Source organism: Mus caroli, unplaced genomic scaffold (assembly GCF_978045245.1).
Source record: "Mus caroli unplaced genomic scaffold, Mus_caroli_1 scaffold_15, whole genome shotgun sequence".
Lineage (NCBI taxonomy): Eukaryota > Metazoa > Chordata > Mammalia > Rodentia > Muridae > Mus > Mus caroli.
In genome coordinates this window covers 374,215-386,899 of record NW_028227270.1, presented here as the reverse complement: position 1 = coordinate 386,899, position 12,685 = coordinate 374,215, and the positions used below count along the sequence as shown (strand labels likewise).

The window sequence follows — 12,685 nt, the reverse complement described above, 5'->3', positions numbered from 1 at the left end:
TGTTACGTTTTTAGACAGCTAAGTGTCCAAAGTGCCATGTTCCGTTCAGCAGTCAGCGGAGTATATACAAAATCCGACAGGGATTACTAACACCATACGCGGTTTCTTATTGGTTCCCGTGGATTTGTCCGTAATTGTCCATTTGTGTTGCGACCACCATTAGACTTTGACAGGCAGGCGAATCCACTGTTCCTAAAGCAATTAAGAAGGGATGCGCTGCAATCGCCGCGTTTTCCCATTTTGTTTATCCCATTTTTCTGGAGCCCGGTGTTTCTAAACACTCAAAGTTCAATGTTCCCATTCTGGTTCATGAACAGATTTCTTGCAGTTGGTCATTGGTAAAGTTACGGGTTATAGAGGGCTAAGTGTCCAAAGAGCCAAGTTCCCTTTTGCACTCAGTGGACTGCCAATGAAATCCGACAGTGATTAAAAACACCTTAGGCGACTTCTTTTCCGTTCCGTGGTTTTGTCCGTGATTATGCTTTTGTGTTGGGACCAGGATCATAGTCTGACAGGCAGGCGAATTCACTTTTCATACAGCAAGTAGGAAGGGATGTAGTGCGATCGCTAGGTTTTCCATTGGTTTATTCGATCTCTCTGGCGCTAGATGTTTCTAAACGCTAATAGATCAATGCTCGGATTGGTAATCATAAACAGATTTCGTGCAGTTGGTCCTCGGTAATGCTACATTTTTTTGGCAGTCCAAGTGTCCAAAAAGCCAAGTTCCGTTCAGCACTCAGCGGACTATGGACGAAATCCGACAGTGAATACAAACACCATATGCGGTATCTTATGCGTTGTGTTCCCTTCGATTTGTCCATAATTGTCCTTTTGTGTTGCGACCACCATTAGACTCTGACAGGCAGGCGAATCCACTGTTCCCAAAGCAATTAAGAAGGGATGCGCTGCAATCGCTGCGTTTTCCGTTTTTATTTATTCCATCTTTCTGGAGCCTGGTGTTTCTAAACACTGAAAGTTCAATGCTCCGTTTCCGGTTCACGAGCAGATTTCATGCAGTTGGTCGTCGATAAACTTACGTTTTTAGGAAGCTAAGTGTCCAAAGGATCATGTTCCGTTTCATACGAAATCCGACTGTGATTACAAACACCGTTATGCGGTTTCTTATCCTTTCTTGTGGATTTGTCAGTCCTTTTGAGTTGTGATCAAATTCAGATTCTGCCAGGCAGGCTCCTGTGGGATTCTGGAAGAACCCACTGTTCTGATACCAGTACACACGCAATTCAATGCGACCCCCAGTGTGTTGGTTTTTCCCCCTTGGCCTCACTGCCTTCCAGTGCGTCTAACCACAGAAAAATCCATAGTCGGAATTCTTTTGATAAGTGGATTTCGTGACACATGTGGTCCATACAGTTACGTTTTCATTCGGTTAAGTGTTCCAAGAGACAGGTTTCGTTCCGCGCTCAGCGGACTATGGACAAAAAACGAAGGAGCTTTCAAACCGCTTACCGGATTTTGTTCCTCTGTGATTTCCTTAGGTCGCAGGAATCAGCGTGCAACAAACAGGCTTCGAAAATTCGTCCGATTTCTTTCGTTTCCCGATTTCATTCGGAGGTTTGTCAAAACAAAACAAAACAAAACAAAACAAAACGGAATTTTTCAGCGGGGAGAATTTCCCAATTCACCCGACCCCGCCCTCCTCGAAGACTACAAAATACCCAGCGCAGGGAACCTACAGAAGACTGTTCTGCCTGCACTGGTGCACGTGCTGCTGTCTTCTGGATTCACTTGCTGCAACGTGGAATGGAGTCGAATTTCTGGTCAGTGCAAGTGAAGCAGGCCTGGGATTCTGTCCCTCCGGTGCAAGAGGCCCAGCCACCTCTGCTCCCCAGTTTTTCAGAGGACCGCGGTCCCTGGCCTCTCCCTTTCTATCCAGTCCTTGGCAAGATCTCTTCCTATGATGGCTGTGACTACCAGGAACAACCACTTCCAGTTTGGATGAATAACATCGCGGGAATCTACCCCAGGACCGACTCTTGCAGGATCCAGAGCACCTCGGATCCCAGCATTCCTGACTCTGTGGGCGCCATTCATGAGGAACAGCCAGAGAAACCCACCACTCTGGGAACCTGGGAGGATGCTGCAGAAGAATCACTCACAGTAGCAATGCAGCCCTGGTCCTGTTCCAGAGCGCCCCACCATAGCGACGACGCAAAGGATGCGGGGACCTGTGGCGGGAGTTGCTCCACAGAGTGTGAGCGACCAGCCATCAGAAATTGGAGAAGTAGACTCTGGACTTTGCCATGACTCTTTGAGTGCATTCCTAGCTCTCTAAGCCGCCTGTTCTGGGGCTTGTTCCCGCCAGACAGTGGCAGCAGTGAGCCTTAGAGAGCAGCAGGCGCCTTTCTGGCCTTTTATAGTGAGAGTTTTCCCTGTCAATGAGGAGCTGTGCCCTCTTCATTCCCTGAAGCCAGTGAGGTTCAGTGCAGGTCCCCTGCTTCCACACTAAAGAAGCAGTGATTTGTATTCGATGGTCCGTTTCATTTCTTAATTCTTTAATAAATAATCTTAATTCTTAATTAATTAATTAATTCTTAATTCTTTAATTCTTAATTCTTTAATAAATAATCTCAAATGGAATGTTTGGGGTTGTGTCTGTTTCCCAAGGCACTGATTGCAGACAGGATCGCTGGTTTCTAGGATTCATGGAAAGGCCTGGAAGGGGGCAATGGCAATTCGGTCTGCAATGGGAAGGCCAGTCTGGCTTCAGGTTTTCAAGATAAAGGGCTTTGTCCCAGGCGCTGTCCTGGTCTGCTGTCCTATTGATAGCCATGTTTTCTGAGGTGGCCTCCAGGGTATCTGCTGTGAGCAAGCAGCCTAAGTTATCCGACCAGATAAATTCTTCTTGGCTCTCAATAGTGTGGAGCTGAAATTCGATGGCGACATCAAACCTAGATACACAATTTTGTTTCGTGAGTTTTTTTCCCTGGGGTTTTTGTATGTGATTGTTCGTTTGAGTTGCAACAGGGATCAGACTCTGCCAGCAGGCTCAGGTGGGATTCTGTGGAAAGCCACTGTTCCTATTAGGAGTAAGCAGGTGGTGTGATGCTGTGATGTGATCTCTGGAGTTTCCCTTTGTTTACTCTGCTTCTTGACATCCCAGTGTTTCTAAACGCTGAAAAACCAATGATCCGATTATTTTTGCAGTCAGTCATCAGCAAAGTTACATTTTCAGCCTGTTAAGTGTCCAAAGAGCCAAGTTCTGTTCAGCGCTCAGCAGATGAAATCCAATGGTGTATAGAAACACCATAAGTGATGTTTTTATTCCTCCTGATTTGGCACGAGATTGTACTTTTGTGTTGTGACCAGAATGAGATTCTACCAGGCAGGCTTTGGTGGGATTCTGGGCAAGCCCACTATTCCCACAGTAAGGATGCAAGGCGATGCAAGGCGAGCCCTGGTGTTTCTAAAGGCAGAAAAGCCGAAATTTCAAGCCATTGGCAGTCGGTAAATTTAGGTTTTCAGCCAAATAGACAAATTGCTTTCAGCACTCAGCAGACTACTAACGAAATCCGACAGTGATTAGAAACACAGCATGCGATTTTTTCCCCGTGATTTTGTAAGTGATTGTACTTCGGTGTTGAGACCTGGATCGAATTCTGCCAGGCAGGTTCAAATGGGATTCTGGGCAAAACCCACTGTTCCCTTAGCGAGTAAGCAGGGAATGTGATGCAATTGTCAGGGTGTCGGTTTGTTTACTAGGCCTCTCCCTCTCCCGGTTTTTCTAAACGCAGAAAAATCATTGGTCCCATTTATTCTGATAAGCAGATTTCGAGCCATCGGCCATCAGTAAAGCTGTGTTTTCATGTAGTTAAGTAATTATGTGTTCCGGGACACCCTGCGGACTACGGAAGAAATCCGATGGTGATTTCAAACCGCTTACCAGATTTTGTTCCACAGTGCCTTAGAGAGCAGCTGGCACCTTTCTGGCATTTGAGAGAGAGAGAGAGAGAGAGAGAGAGAGAGAGAGAGAGAGAGAGAGAGAGAGATCTGTGTCAAAGAGGTTCCGGGCCTAAACCTCTCTATTCCCTGCTATCTACAGTGCAGCCCCCCTGCTTGACAATAAAGAAACAAAAAGATTTGTATTCCATGCTCCCTGTCATTTCTTAAATCTTTTGATAAATGATTTCATGGGGAATGTTTTGGGTTGTGGGACATGTTTTCTGAGACACTGGTTTCAGCCAAGATCGCTGGTTTCTAGGATTCAGGAAAAGGCCAGGAAGGGGGCAAGGCAACCATAATACAACTTGCAATGGGAAAGCAGGTCTGGCTTTAGGTTTTGGGGATTCAGAGATGGCGACCTCCATACCCTATTGGCTGACATCTCTCTACTCATACTTTATAAGGAGGCCTCCTCCTTATTTCCCTGGCATGCTCTTGATCCAGTCACAAACAGCCTAAGACAGGCCTGATGACTTACCACTCTCACTGGCCAGCCTGATTTTACTCCAGCCTTGTGGTCCTGGATAAGTCAATGGTTACTGCACCCCATGACTTTTCCATATCAATAGGGGAGCAGGAGACAATGGAAGTCCTAAACTAGAATCATTCATTTTCAGAGACCTGCAGCTCTGTATGCAAGATCCAGGCCAGCAACTTCTGCAGCAGTGGGCACTATGTCCCCAGGAATGCACCTCTCCCATATAACCAATATGCTGTACCTGAGCTTTAAGTTGTGTGATCCTGGCTCACTAGTGGCTGGGACTAGTGTCAGCCAAGTCAAGTTCCCCTGTGCTATCAGCAGGCAGAGGCTGAATCTGACCTTGATTGATAACAGCATAGTTGATTTTGTTTCCAGGTGCTTTCATTTTCAGATAGAACCAGACTTTTCCAGGGAGGCTGTAGTTGGATCCATTGTAAACATATGGTCCAGAAAGGATGGAGAATACCCTGGATGGGACCCCTGGGGTGCCTTGGATCCAGTATGCAGGAGATGTGATCCAGAACCAATTTCATTTTGTTTTCTTGATCTCTCTGCTCGCCATCATTTTGAAATGGTGGAAATTCACGCAAATACTAAGGTTTGTGGATAACAGGGTGCCTCAGTAAAAGGCATGTTTTAAGTCTGGCAAGTCACCTAAGGCATCCTACCCATGCCCCCAGACCACTAAATTGGTGTCTGCACCAAATCTCAGTCACAGCTGTGTTCATTTCTTGTATAAGAAAATTTCCTTCTCTGTGGAAAGCTTTTCTTTCACATAGATATTTCAAAATATATTGGCAGTTTTTATGTGAACTAGATCTTTTCAACTATCACTTGAGAGGCTCTGTGTTAGGTTTGTATTTGTCTGTATGTTGTTGTTTATTATTTGTTTTGTTTTGTTTTTTTAATGCTGTATGGTTTCAATGTTTGCTTAGTGTAGCCAATATCTGATAACGTTTATATAGTTTTGTACAATATTGAGATGACAGGTTAGTAACATGTTTCTACTCTTTTCTCTCCCAAACCCTCCCATGCATGCATCTCAGCTCTCCTTTAAACATGTAGACAATTTGTTCTCTAAGTGCTATTCCATGCATATTTTATTTATACAGATATGAGTAAGTATAACCTCCTTAATGTTCTTAAACTTTCTATTGATTCCTTGTGAATTGCATATTTGCACCCAAATACCACTCATGTTCCAATCCCTCCATATCTCTCCCCTGCCATTGAGACCCCCCAAAAAACAAAAAATAAAAACGAATAAATGAGTAAAAACATCTCTCTGTGACAGCTGAGGTATGTCATGGTGTGTCACACAATACACTCATTTGCCCAAACAGCTTTATCTGAAAATGTTCATTGCAATGAGTCATTGGTCTGGTGTGAGGCCTCTGGCTTCTCCTACTGTACCACTACAGGATCCTCTCTGGGACTCTCCTCATAACACTGTAGCCCCTTTCCATGTGCCTTTACAGTTTGAACCATATGCCTGGCTTTAGGCTGTAGCAGGTCTCTATGCACATTTTCAGTTGTTAATGTAATAAGTCAAATGATGCCTCTGTTTACTAAAGCATTTACCTGTTTTGGTTTGGTGTTATTGTTGGTTGGAGTTCCAGTTTACCTCTCAAGGTTGTTAAGCCTCCATGGATTGCTGAGTAGCATTTATGTGAAGAATGTTCTTGGAGCCCAGAGAATCAACACACCCCAAAGATACTTAAACAGTGACATTACTTGCAGCCCTGTTTCTAAACGCTAAGTGATATAGCCGATGAAAGTTTCCTTTGCACTGGTGAAAGACTTAATGAGGAGGATGTGGAGATCAATGTTCACGAATTATTATCCTTAATAAGAAGCGTAAAGTATCCTATGCAGAATGATGCTTGTGCCTGGAGACAGGCACACGAAGGGGATGACCAAGCCTCAAAATAATAGATATCCAATATCTTTCATTTGTAGGCTCTATGCTTTCAAGATACATGACATCATGTTTTTCTCTTGTCACATGTGAGTAGCTGAGTGAAGTGTGTGGAGGAAAGTTGGATAATGAACTCAAGGATGATTGAGTTAGGAGGGGAAGTAGCCAGAATGGGAACACATAGTTGCGTGACATGAAACTCCACATCATCTGAAACAGAACGTTCCTGACTATGTCTATTTCTTTTCCATGGCTCAGAATAAACAACATAATCAAAATCAAAGCAACTTATGAAAAAAGTGGTTAGTTTGGATTATTAATAGTGTTAGAGTCCTTGAACACAGAGAGGAGATGCTGAGATTGCTCACACCTTGATTCACCACCAGATGGCAGCAGCACTGGAGGTGGGGGGGGGGAGAAAACACATGGAGTCACTTTCTTCTAAAAGAGATCACATCTCCTTATCTTTCCAAAAGAGTTCAACCAACCAGGAATCAAATATTCAAATATGAACTTGTGAGGACCTCCTTCCTTTAAACCACCACAGAAAAAATGAATGAAAAAAAGTATGAATGAATGAATGAAACAATATATTCATAACGAATGACAAATCTTCCATGCTGATAATCTATCAATTAAAGCCAGGTTGCATGCATTGGGAGGTGCAGCAGATGCACTACCACATCTGAGGGTCCATGTTTTTCCTGCAGCTCTCTGAAGACTGAAACACCAGCAAGTTCTCAGTTAATCTCTGGTTCCATACCTAGGAAAAACAGAGTCAATGTCAAGCACATTTGGTCATTTTGATTTTAAGTTCTAAATATGTTGTTTATTTGTTCCTCCTACCCACAAGGCACAAAAGGTTTATTTTGGGTGAGAGGATTCAGTGGAATGCAGTCCATCACATCAGGGTAGGCACAGCAGGAGGAAGAACAGCCAGGTGTTCTCACTGCATGAGCACTTAAGAAATACAAAAGTGGGTCCAGGTTTTCAAACCTCTCAGCCAGTTTGAATCTCAGGGGATAGACTCCAGCATCACAGACAGAAAGCATGGCACCATGACACAGAAGCATGATAGTCATGTTGCTCAAAGTTCTTTCTTGTGTTATGTGGCAGGAAGCAGACCATTGCTTTTCCAGCCCAGGGATGCATATGTGAGAGGATTTCACATGAGCCTCATTGGCTGTCCATTGAGCTCACCTTACTTCCTCTAGAGCCAGGAGTTCTCTTCAAGATGCCCTTTCTGCATGGCCTGCTGCAGCTCTGCTCTCAGCCTCCTTCTTTCCTCAAAGCTTCTTTGATCTCTGCTTGAATGGAGGACGTTTGCATGAGAATTCAAATTCTCCATATGAGATCACTAATGTCCCTTAGGATCTGTTATTGCACAGATGGCCTGCACTCTCACTTGCTGACCCTCCCATACCTCTCTCCTCCTGAGTGAGTTCAGAGCACCTTTTTCCCTAAGTTATCATGTTCTGGAACACTTTAGATCTTGGGACATCCCAATGCTACAGGTAACTATCCAGCTTTGACTTACTTTAACAGACATCTTTTCCTGCACAGTTCATGTGGGAGACAAGTGACTTAGAATGATTGCTGAATAAATTATTAAACTGAAAAAAAATATTAAGAGAATAAATTAAATTAGACAATTCAAAAGTTCCTATGTAGTTTTGACTTTGAGAAAACTTATAAACATTATTTGGATACCCATAAAACAATTTTCAGAAAACCTAGACATATTGTAAGCACAACATAAAGAAGTAAACCATCTCTCAAGAGAAGAAATGTAGGAGAATGTCATATACTTTATGGAAAGTTATGATTCTTTATAAGACAGTCTTCTTCTGCTGGGGTGTTGGTGGCACACATCTTTAATCCCAGCACTCAGGAGGCAGAGGCAGGTGGATTTCTGAGTTCAGGGCCAGCCTGGTCTACAGAGTGAGTTCTAAGACAACCAGGGTTACACAGAAAAACCCTGTCTCAAAAAAAAAAAAAGAAAAGAAAAGAAAAGAAAAGAAAAGAAGAAAAGAAAAAAGTCTTTTTCCTCTTCCTCCTCCTTCTCCTCCTTCTCCTCCTCCTCCACCTCTTCTTCTTCCTCTTCCTCTCCTTCTCCTTCTCCTTCTCCTTCTCCTTCTCCTTCTCCTTCTCCTTCTCCTTCTCCTTCTCCTTCTCCTTCTCCTTCTCCTTCTCCTTCTCCTTCTCCTTCTCCTTCTCCTTCTCCTTCTCCTTCTCCTTCTCCTTCTCCTTCTCCTTCTTCTTCTTCTTCTTCTTCTTCTTCTTCTTCTTCTTCTTCTTCTTCGTTTTGTTTTTTGTTTTTTGAGACAGGGTTTCTCCATATAGTCTTGGCTGTCCTGGAACTCACTTTGTAGACCAAGCTGGCCTTGAATTCTCCTGGACTGTCTTCTTTTATAACAGATCATTACATGATGTTTTAAATGTTATTTCCTTTTAAAATGTTTTATCCTCAAAATCATCGTCGTTACAAAATATACCTATATAATAAAGTCATTTTATTAGAGGAAATACTATCTTAAATCTGTACTATACTTTATTTTAAATTTAAGTATATTCTATATTTTAAAGAGATACTTTTGTTTTTATCTTATATGTATGAGTATTTCCTGCATTTATATGGGTTCATAATGTGTGTGCATGGTGCCCACAGAGCTCTCCAGTGCTTTAGATACACTAAAATGTGGTGAGTGTCCACATGCATGATAGGAACTAAACCTGGGTCCTCTGCACATTATTTTTTACTCTTAATTACTGACTTTCTACCTCTAGCCCCTACAAGCATATTTTGATTTGTTTTATTTGTTTATTTAATGCATACTGGTATATTGCATGCAGATGTATCTGTGTACCAAATGTGTGCCTCATTCCTGCAGATCCCTAAAGAGAGTTTCTGATCCCCTGGAACTTTTACAAAACATAGTTGACATTTATGAGATTTAAAAATCAAGGCTATAAAATACAGGATATAGAATTGCTGTTTTTCTTTGTTTTTCATTTTTTTCTTTTTCATATTTTAAATTTTAATTTCATTTGTAATTCATTTTTTGAAAATAGCTGTTTTAATATATAGATACATACACATATGTATAGATACATATATAGATATATACACATATGTGTATATATGTGTGTTATATACATATGTGTATATATATATATATATATATATATATATATAAAACTTCTGATTCATCCATAGAAATGGTAACATTCAGATTCTAGAAATGTTCAGTTTGTAATTTTAGAGTCATTTGAAAGACTAACTTGGGGCCTTCTTCGCGATGGCTGTATGCAAGAAACACAATGCTACTCTCTGCTTCTTTCATATATATGCTTTCAATAATTTCTCTAAAAGAACAAAAGAAAGCAGACATTAGAATAAAAACGTAAATCATTCTTAGTGGTGTTGTGGTACATGACTTTGACCTCAGTACTCTTGAGTTTAGAAGCCAGCCTGATCTACATGTGAGTTTAAGGATAGACACCATGGGACACATCAAGAGATCCTAATTAAAAGAAAGTAAAGCAAAGAAGGAAGGAAGGAAGGAAAGAAGGGAGGAAGGAAGGAAGATAGGTAGGAGGGAAGACAGAAAGAAGCTCTAATCTCTCTCTCTCTCTCTCTCTCTCTCTCTGTATGTGTGTGTGTCTATGTGTAAAAATATTTCGTGGGAAGATGGATTAAAAATACTTTTAGAAGAAAACCAAATGTTTACAATCTAAATATCATCCTAAAAGACCAGCAGTGTCAACTAACCTGGACCCTTGGGGACTGTCAGAGATGTAACCACCAACCAAAAAGCACTCACAGACTAGACTTAGGCTGCCTGCACATATGTAACAGATGTGCAGCTTGGCATGTGCACTTCCCAACTACTGGAACAGAGATATCTCTAATCCTGTTGCATGTCTGTGGACTATGCTTCCCAAACTGCATTGAGTTGATGTGCCAGGGTCAGGGGGCCACCATCTTATCAATGGAGAAGTGGAGGAGATAACGGGGAGGACTGTGTGAGGGGGCTCAGGAAAGGGGATAGCAGTTGGGATGTAAAATGAATTTAAAAAGTATTCCATTCACCAGAGTGTCAGATTCCCATGCCATCCTGACCATTGGGGGTGTCAGCATGAATAGAATTGTGGAACAGAGATCCACTCCTGCTGAGACTTTTGCAGCTCTGTGGACTGTAGTCTGTCTGTTGTGAGCTGGGATCCCATATTTTGGGGGGCCCTGAGACCTGGGGCCCAGAAACTCGTTTTTTGAATTGTCTTCACTTCTTTCTGCCTGAGGAGGTCCAGACTGAATAAGTCTGCCTTTGATGTCTCAATTGAGCGACACTCACTGGCTTGATGATATCCTTTCCCACACCTAGTACACGGTCCTAGCACTTTCTTTTTTATGGGGGCCTGGCAGTCCCTTCTTATATGTCCTGGTTTGCCACAGTTATAGAAGACCTTGTGATTACTTGTATCTGAACGCCTTTGGCTCTGCAGGACGGCAGCAGCTAACCCTGCATTAGTTAAGGGGCCTCCAAGCTCAGGACATACCCTTAACCAGTCCTGCAGTCTTTACTCTTTCTGGGTGTAATCGCTGCTCTGCATTCCTGTGTGGCTTGCTCATAAATCAACTGTTCCACTAAAGGCATTGCCTGTTCAGGGTCTCCAAAGATTCTGCCTGCTGCCTCTGTCATTCTAGCTACAAAATTTGAGAATGACTCCTGAGGATTTTGTATGATTTTTGTCAAGTATCCTCCAGCCTCTCCCTTTCTGGAAAGTGCTTTCCACGCCTTAATGGCAGCAGCGGAGATTTGATTGTATGCTCCCCAATCATAATTCATCTGATTATTAACGTACTGCCCTTGTCCTGTTAACAATTCAAATGTCCAATTTCTCTGACCGCCTTCAGCAGTGGCATTAACTTTTGCCTGTGCCTGAAAAGCATCATACCACAGCGCCTTCCATTCCATGTACTGCCCCATATTAGGGAGTACAGCCTTCACTGTTGTCTGCCAGTCTCCTGGAGTCATGGCCAAGGTCATAAGCCTTTCAACTTGAGATATGGTAAAATTGGCACTAACTCCGTAATTACGTACAGACTCAGCAAGTTCTTTTATCTGGATATACTCCACAGGTGCATGTACTCGCCCTCCATTAGCAACTTCATAGACAGGGAATGCCTGATAAAGTTTTTTCTTTTCCTCCCTGGAGAGGAAAGAATCAGAAAAATTCTCCACATAAGGTGGAGGAGTATTGAGACCAGAAGGCCTAGAGGTGGCCTGCTCTGTGTCCCCAGTAACTTTTAATTTTTTCTCTGCTTTTTTTACTTGCCTTTTTTTTGGATGATATCTTTCTTTTTTATAGTGAGCTGTCTCATATTCTAACTCTTCTTCCTCAGAGGAGCTAAGCTCTTCTGTTTTTAATCTATCAAGCTTCAAAGCCTCCAGTTCCTTTACTGGATAAAGGCTTTTCTTTTCCTGAACTTTCTCCTTATCTTTTTTCTCTCCCTGGGAATTTATTCCCAAACCTTTCACTTCCTCAGATCCAAGGTCTGTGGAAGGGCTTAGCTTTTCACGTGCACGTTTCCTTTTTTGAGCTCTTAACCTATGGTCCCGCTCCAATTCTGGCATACTGTCTTGTAATTCTTCTAAAATCCCTTGTCCTGTACTAACAATTGAAAGATACTTCTCATCTTCCAGGCATGTTTTCACTAGTTTCCAAAATGCCATGGTCCCTATCTTTAATTTCCCATTCTGTTGTTCCTTAATTAAGTCTTCCCTTAATTTCTCCCAAGAGGTAGGTGTTAATGATCCTGAACACGCGTACCAAGGTGAGATACGTTCAATTTCCTTAATGAATGTTTGTAGTGTTTTTGTAGATACTTTATGTCACGTTGTTTTAAGACAGACTGCAAAGCTATAATCACAGAATGTGAAGTTCCCATACTGCTCTTTATATACAGGAGAGCTTAAGTACAGGACAAGCACCGTGGCTTATGAACGTCCATCTGAGCGTGCTTAGCAGCAGTCAAAATTCAGAACCACCTCTGGTGAATGTAGGAAAGAACCGGGAGGTATAGGGTTAACTCCACCAACTTGAGAACAAAAGCTTTCAGTTACAGGGAGGAATTAGAGAGATCAAAGCCAGTATGTCTTTTGGAGCTTACCTTCCACCACCATCAGATCAGGTCTTCCTCCAATGTTGTGGGAGGGGTTCTCCTCTGGCCTCTGCGTGTTGGTCAGGCATCTTTTTCCCGGGATTTCGGCACCAATATGTCCTGAGCTATTCCCGTCCCGCAGGAATGCACACAGAACACA

General features: G+C 42.6%; 2 pseudogenes; one reads left to right on the top strand and one right to left on the bottom strand.

Moving 5' to 3' along the window:
- The first annotated feature begins 1,761 nt into the window (after positions 1-1,761).
- LOC147000828 (annexin-2 receptor-like) lies at positions 1,762-2,346 on the top strand (annotated as a pseudogene).
- Positions 2,347-7,035: 4,689 nt separating this feature from the next.
- On the bottom strand, positions 7,036-12,097 carry LOC147000827 (igE-binding protein pseudogene; annotated as a pseudogene).
- Positions 12,098-12,685: the final 588 nt, after the last annotated feature.